This window comes from Pipistrellus kuhlii, unplaced genomic scaffold (assembly GCF_014108245.1).
Source record: "Pipistrellus kuhlii isolate mPipKuh1 unplaced genomic scaffold, mPipKuh1.p scaffold_m20_p_3, whole genome shotgun sequence".
NCBI classification, from domain to species: domain Eukaryota; kingdom Metazoa; phylum Chordata; class Mammalia; order Chiroptera; family Vespertilionidae; genus Pipistrellus; species Pipistrellus kuhlii.
The window spans coordinates 42,749,531-42,756,416 of NW_023425529.1; the positions used below are offsets into that span (position 1 = coordinate 42,749,531).

Sequence of the window (6,886 nt, forward strand, 5' to 3'; positions counted from 1 at the left end):
ATCCCTGCTGCCAAAGAAAAAAGAAAAAGACATTTTGAGAAAAACTTAGCAAGAAAAAATATCCTCTGTTACCAAGGTATGCTGTTAATAGAATTGCTTTCACTTCTGAAGCTTTCTTTTCTTACAATTATTAGAAGGTTGAAATCTGGCCCACCTTTAACCAGCATCTAGAACAAAGTTTGAATGTACCAAGTTAAACAAAGTTACACAATGGAGCAATTTTTCCAACATGGCAGCTGCTTTACTGATGTTGCCAATACTCTATTCTCTCCCCAGTAGCTCTACAGTTCATGAACTACCTGATAACAACACTTCAAGGCTCCTGAGAGAACAGTGAAAATAGCTCCACCAACTATTTACTGAACTGCTACAGTGCCAGCAACAGGACATAAGCCCATCTTGAAAAGGCCATAATGGGGACAGAATGCAAGGTAAGAAATATAAGTGATACAGATTCATGAATTAAAGAGAACCCTATTACTCAAAGGTTTTTACTATGTGGTTGTTTACTTTTTTGTCTTGTTTTTAAGGGAAACTAAAAGGCAGAATTAAAACAAACAAACATTATTATCTGTGCTCCCACAGCACTCTGGACTGATCTATAGTATAGCATCGACCTCACCAACCCTGTAAATTATAGCCAGTGATCTGCCAAACCCATTTGATTTTAAGCTCTTTTACAGTTGGCGATTTGGAACTTTGAATCCACAGTAGAACTGACAAAACAAGAGGCACTTAATAAATGTATGGGGGAAAAATGTTTTTAAAGAAATTACATATTGCCATGTTATGTGTTTTTTTTTTCTATTGATGCAAAACAAAGAAATATATATATATATATATGCATGCACAGCTTTCTTTATTTTTTCCTTTAAAACCTCCCCTGCTAACTCTGCAATTCCTTGAAGGTATACTTAAAACGTGATCATTCTTCATCCAGGCTGTAACTCCACAGGAACTTAGAAATGTTTGTTAAGGGTCATCTTCTTTTGTGTATACGTCAGACCTCAAAAGAAAGTTTGTTATTTCACAGTTCCTAACCCTGTGAATTTATCATTTGTGAATAGTATTAGTAATTATGCAGATAAAAAGTATCCTATTTAACTACTGGAACCAAGAGCAAAAGAAAAATTCTTTCATTCAAAAGAAGACACCCCGAACCCTTACAGAGGCATTGTCTTAAAGGCTGATAACTCTCTCAGTACCTTGACTAACTTAAAGAGTCAAATTGATAGAACCATCTGGATTAGATAGGTTTTTGAAAGCTGGAAATTAAGTGAAAGACAATAGTAGTTCAAATATCTCTCACCAGGATCAGCTAAACTCAGTTGTTGTAAGCGCCAGGAGGAGGCAAGGACAAGCGCCAGATGGTTCGCTCCTAGCACTTACAACTTCAAGTGTAGGAGGTGTAGTCAGGGTGTACGGTTACCTTACATTAACACCTACGTGCGTTAGTGACAGGTGCCAGCAATATATACACGATAGCGACTCGGGGATGATTCATCCGGCTGCAAGGGCTGCTGTCGTCTCCAAACACCTCTAAAGGATCTTTAAGACACTTATTAAGTGTCTTAAACAGAGTTTAACCGGCAGAATGGCAGGGCAGAAAAGCCAAAGAGGGACGAAATGGCTAAAAAAAATTAAGGAGGGGAAAAGAGCAGTTGAATATCCTACTAGTATTTTCTTGGGATATACTTTTTGACTATAGATGAACTGCCACCTCCTTCCACCACATCAAAAAATACATAATTAGGAAGAAGGAGCGTTCCCGATTTAATAAGAGGGAGTTCCTATCAGCTTCCTCCCTCAGGCAGCAAAGGCTCAGCCCTCTATAATTACTTCCAACCCCGGGGCAGTACCCAGAAGTGAAGGAAGAGCGCGGAGAATCAGCGGTTCCTCCACTCCCTCTTTCGAGGGTAAAGGGGGTCGCTCTCCCTGCGCTCCCCGCGCCCCTGAAATCGCGGGAGAAAGGCGGTGTGGAGGAAAGCCGCGGTCCGCGCACGTCACTTTTTTCGGCTGAGGAGGATGCGGAGGGAGCAGGCCCTTACCTGGCTACAAGCGGTCCTGTCTCTGCACCGGTACCAGCCCTGCCCCGGGTCGCAGGCGCTCTGCCTCGCGCACCTGTCGCGCGACCTAAGCAGCAGCACCTACAGCTCCCGGGGCCCCGCCCCGGCCCGCTTCGGAGCCCCGCCCCGGGCCCCGCCCACCGCCGCGGGCGCGCACACGTCAGCCCGCCTCCCTCGCGGCCTCGGGGCGAGCGTGCGCGCCGCCGGCTGCGTGCCCTGCCCTCTCGGGTCCTCGCGTTGCTCCTGCTGCTCCCGCCGCGCGCGCTCGTGTGTGAGGGGCGGGGCTGCTTAGCCCCGGGCCGAGTCTCCACGCTGAGGAATCCACGTATCTTAACTGCCTGGGGCTTTGTGCATCTCTGTGTGACCCTAATGAACTCTGACTCAGTGACTGCAGTTTGCCTCAGGAGCGCGTGGGCGGTGTGTCCCAGGCTCTCTCCACTGTAGGCCAGTCCCCGGCCAGGTTCCTGGTGACTTCGGGGTAAGTTCTTGGCAGGGAGGGCATGTCAGGGGAAGCCCGTGTGTTGTAGTGGAAAGAGCTGTACATTAAAGCTGCCTCGACCGCTTGACGTTCATCAAGTCGCTTCCCCCCACTAGAGCAGACTGGCCCCTTTTACATGAAGGGGTTGGACTAGGCCAGATCTCCAGGCTCTCCTCCAGCAGAGCCAGCCTTTCTCACAGTTCTTAGGAAAAGGCTGTGTGAAAGGTTTTGAGAACTTTAAGAAGGCTAGCTGGCACTTGGTCCTCCTCTCCCCAAACTTTTTTGTTTTTTTAATTAAGTGCGTGTTTTGTTTTGTTTTTTAAATATATATTTTTTCTTATTGATTTTTTTTTTACAGAGGGAAAGGGGGAGAGGAACAGAGAGTTAGAAACATCTATCAGTTGCCTCCTGCACACCTCCCACAGGATATGTGCCCGCAAGCAAGATACATGCCCTTGACCGGAATCGAACCCGGGACCTTTCAGTCCACAGGCTGAGGCTCTATCCACTGAGCCAAACCAGTCAGGGCTGTCCCTAAACTTTTGCCCCAGTTTCCTGGGATTGAAGCGTGCCCTTTCCTTTTCTTGCACCCCAAGGGTAGTACGGTTTCAGACAACAAGGTTTCTGAAGCCTTTTGGAATTCATGTAGTCCTGTTAAGAGGCTTGTGGTGGGGAACACCTGTATTTACATTTTTAAAAGCAATTTAAAAAAAAATTTAAAGAGAAATGTCCAATAGCAGATGATGGATAGACCACTCAGTTGTTCCCTCTTCCTCCAAGTATCCAGCCTAAATTGATTCTTGGATAGGTATGAAACATCAAGACTCTAGCAAAACTGGCAATCAGAACCAGAATGTAAAAGAGTGTGCAATCCTATATAATAAAAAGCTAATATACAAATAGACTGAATGGCAGAACAACTGGAACAACTGAACAACCAATCACTATGACATTCACTGACCACCAGGGGGCATGCATCAAACATGACGTGTGTTGGCTGTGTTGGGATGGTGGAGCAGGTGAGCTGGGGTGCCAGACCAAGGTGGGGCACCTGTCACTATCATGGGGCCAGACTCTTGCATTTGCTGCTGGTGCCTGGTACAGGTCCCAATCTCTGCGCCATCAGCGGGTGCGAGTGGCGGCTGCTGTCCCTGATCACCCCTCAGGGCTTCTCCACCTTCCCCTGCTCCTGAGGGGTGATCGGGGCAGCAGCTGCGGCTCACACCCATGAAGGCACAAAGTGATTGGGGCTGGCACCGCCATCTGGCATTGGAGCCACGGCAGTGGGAGCCGGGCTGCCGGCAGGCGGGACTGGGGACCGTGGCAGGACGGGCTAGGTGGGGGTGTGGAGGATGGGCCCAGACCCGCATCTATGCTCACCAAAGCCCACAGTTCCTTTCAATGTGCACAAAGTCGTGCACTGGGCCCTGGTATCAATATAAGATGGTAGTCCAGAAAATGAATTTCCTTGCATGTGGAGTTACCTCAGTATATGCCCACGCCCTGCAACTTAAAACTCACTCACATGCATGAATGCACAGACACACACACACAAGCACAAGCCAATTATGGCCCTTATTCACCAAGAAACCTAACCTGTGTCAGAGTTTTGTACTTAGATTTGAATCTTGACTTAGCCCCTTACCAACTCAGGCAAATTACTTGCTCTCCCAAAGCCTCCCTTACTGTACACATAGTTGACTTACCAGTTTGCAAGGCTGACTGCTAAATTTTCATGGATTTTATGAGCCAGGTATTAAGCATAACTACTATTAAAATCAAATTTATAAATTTACAGTAAAATATGTGAAGAACAAGTAAACATTTAAAACTCATTTAAAAAATATATTTTATTGATTTTTTACAGAGAGGAAGGGAGAGGGTTAGAGAATTAGAAACATCGATAAGAGAGAAACATGGAACAGCTGCCTCCTGCATAACCCCTACTGGGGATGTGCCCACAACCAAGGTACATGCCCTTGACCGGAATCGAACCTATGATCCTTCAGTCCACAGGTCAATGCTCTTATCTACTGAGCCAAACAGGTTAAGGCTATGTTTTTTTTTAACTTCATTTTACTAATAACTCTGCTCTTGAGGTTATCGGTCTGTGTGAAGGAAATATTGTGTAATATATGTATCTCTTCTCAACTCTGTGTCCAGAGTTGTCACATTCGTAGCATGAAATTGGCTATAAAAGGAGTGTTTTCAGAATGGTACAAAAGACTTAAAAGAATGGATGTAAGAATTGTTTGATAATTCAGCATTTAGGAGTAACAGCAGAAAAGCATGTCCATTGGTCCACGGAATGGAAGTCATATTTAGTAACTTGAGATGGTACTAATAAAACTAGTAGGCAAATTTCTGCCACTAAATAAATAAATTGGGGAACATGATTTTTGTTGTTGTTTTGTTTTGTTTTGTTTTTTCCCATTTTTTTAATTCAATTATTATCTATGTACATAATTTAACATTGCCCCCCCCCTCATATATATCCCCCTCCCCCGAGTTTTGTGTCCATTGGTTGTACTTATATGCATGTATACAAGTCCTTCGGTTGATCTATTATTTCTCCCAGATCTCCCTACCCTACCTGCTGTGATTTGGCAGTCTGCTTGTTGCTTTACTGCACACATGTCAAACACAAGGCCCGCGGGCCAAATTCGGCCCGCCAGGCCTTGCAATGTGGCCCGCACCGCGCTGTCATCACTACACTCCGCTGCGTTCCATCACAATGATGCACGGTGACATAGGAGGCTTGTGATCTCGCCGGCTGCCTCGCCGGCCACATAGATAACAAGTCATGCAAGATTCAGGAGGCGTGACCTATAGTCCGGCATCCTATGTGGTTGTGCGGGTGGCAGAGCAGAGGAGAGAGTGAGTGTGCGGGCATAAAAAATACACAACAGAAGCTGCCAGTTCCTGGCATAAAGTGCAGGCATAAAAATCGCAACAGAATCTGCTATTGTACCCAGCCAGGCATTTATTGACTGACTTTTTTTTTCTCCACTCCATCTGCCAAATCAAGCCATCCCTGTGCAGTTTTCAACTTTTTCCTTCTAACGCAGATTTCCAATAAACTACATCTTTTACTGCCAATATTGATCCCAAAATGTCCAGGAAAAGAAAAGTTGACGGTGAAGGCAGACAATTTAATGACAAATGGGAAAATGAATACATGTTTGTGCTTAGAGAGGGCAAACCAGTGTGTATATTGTGTTATGAGACAGTGTCGGTGATGAAAGAGTACAATATACGTCATCATTTTGACACCAAACATAATGTTAAGTATGGCAAATATACTTTGGAAGAAAAGCATAAAATTGTTAAAGAACTAAAAGGCAAACTACAATCACAGCAGCAAATGTTTACAAAGGCTACAGCGAAAAATGATGCTGCAGTGAAAGCAAGCTTTATAGTGGCTGAAGAAATTGCCGGTACTTCAAGGTGTTTTTCAGAGGGTGCCTTTTTGAAGCAATGCATGCTAAAAGTGTGTGAGCAAGTATGCCCAGACCAGATACAGAGTTTTCAAAATGTCAGTTTGTCAAGAAACACCATTGCAGATAGAATTCAAGAACTCTCAGGAAATCTATCATCACAGCTGGCCGAACAGGCATGCAGTTATCTCGCTTTTTCACTTGCTATCGATGAAAGCACAGACAACACTGATACAGCGCAGCTGTCCATCTTTATACGTGCTACGAAGACCGACCTCTCTGTCACTGAGGAACTTTTGGATGTAGCTGCCATGCATGGGACGACGACTGGTAGAGATATATTTGAGGCTGTGGAGAAATCTATAATTTTAAATTACCCTGGGAAAAGTTGGTGGGGCTAACTACCGATGGCGCACCTTCAATGTGCGGAGAAAAGAAAGGTTTGGTTGGACTAATGAAGGAAAGAATGCAAAAAAGTCACTGCCACACACCCTTGATTACTTATCATTGCATTATCCACCAAGAGGCTATGTGTGGAAAAGTTCTGGACATGAATGACATAATGACCACAGTCATTAAAACTATTAACTTTATACGGGCACATGGCCTGAATCATCGCCAGTTCCAGCAGTTTTTACAGGAGGTGGGTGCAGAGCATGGAGACGTGCCATACCACACAGAAGTAAGATGGCTGAGCAAGAGCGCAGTCCTCAAAAGATTTTTTGAGCTCAGAGAACAAATTGCTCTTTTCATGGAAAGTAAAGGAAAGCCCTTGCCTGAACTGTCGGATCCCGCCTGGCTATGTGATTTTGCTATGATGTGTGACATATGCGAGCATCTCGCCCAACTGAATCTGAAGCTGCAGGGACGCAAACAAGTCACCACGAAGATGTCTGACATGATCA

The 6,886-nt window shown here is 45.2% G+C and overlaps 1 protein-coding gene across 2 annotated transcripts in view; it reads right to left on the reverse strand.

Moving 5' to 3' along the window:
- LIMA1 (LIM domain and actin binding 1) overlaps positions 1 to 2,195 on the reverse strand; it is a 91,392-nt gene extending 89,197 nt beyond the window's left edge. Inside the window, exon 1 of one of the 2 annotated variants that reach the window (XM_036457504.2) lies at positions 2,049 to 2,195. The gene's annotated coding sequence lies outside the window, so the exon portion shown is untranslated. The remainder of the gene's footprint in view (positions 1 to 2,048) is intronic. The other variant, XM_036457507.2, reaches the window with a different exon arrangement.
- Positions 2,196 to 6,886: the final 4,691 nt, after the last annotated feature.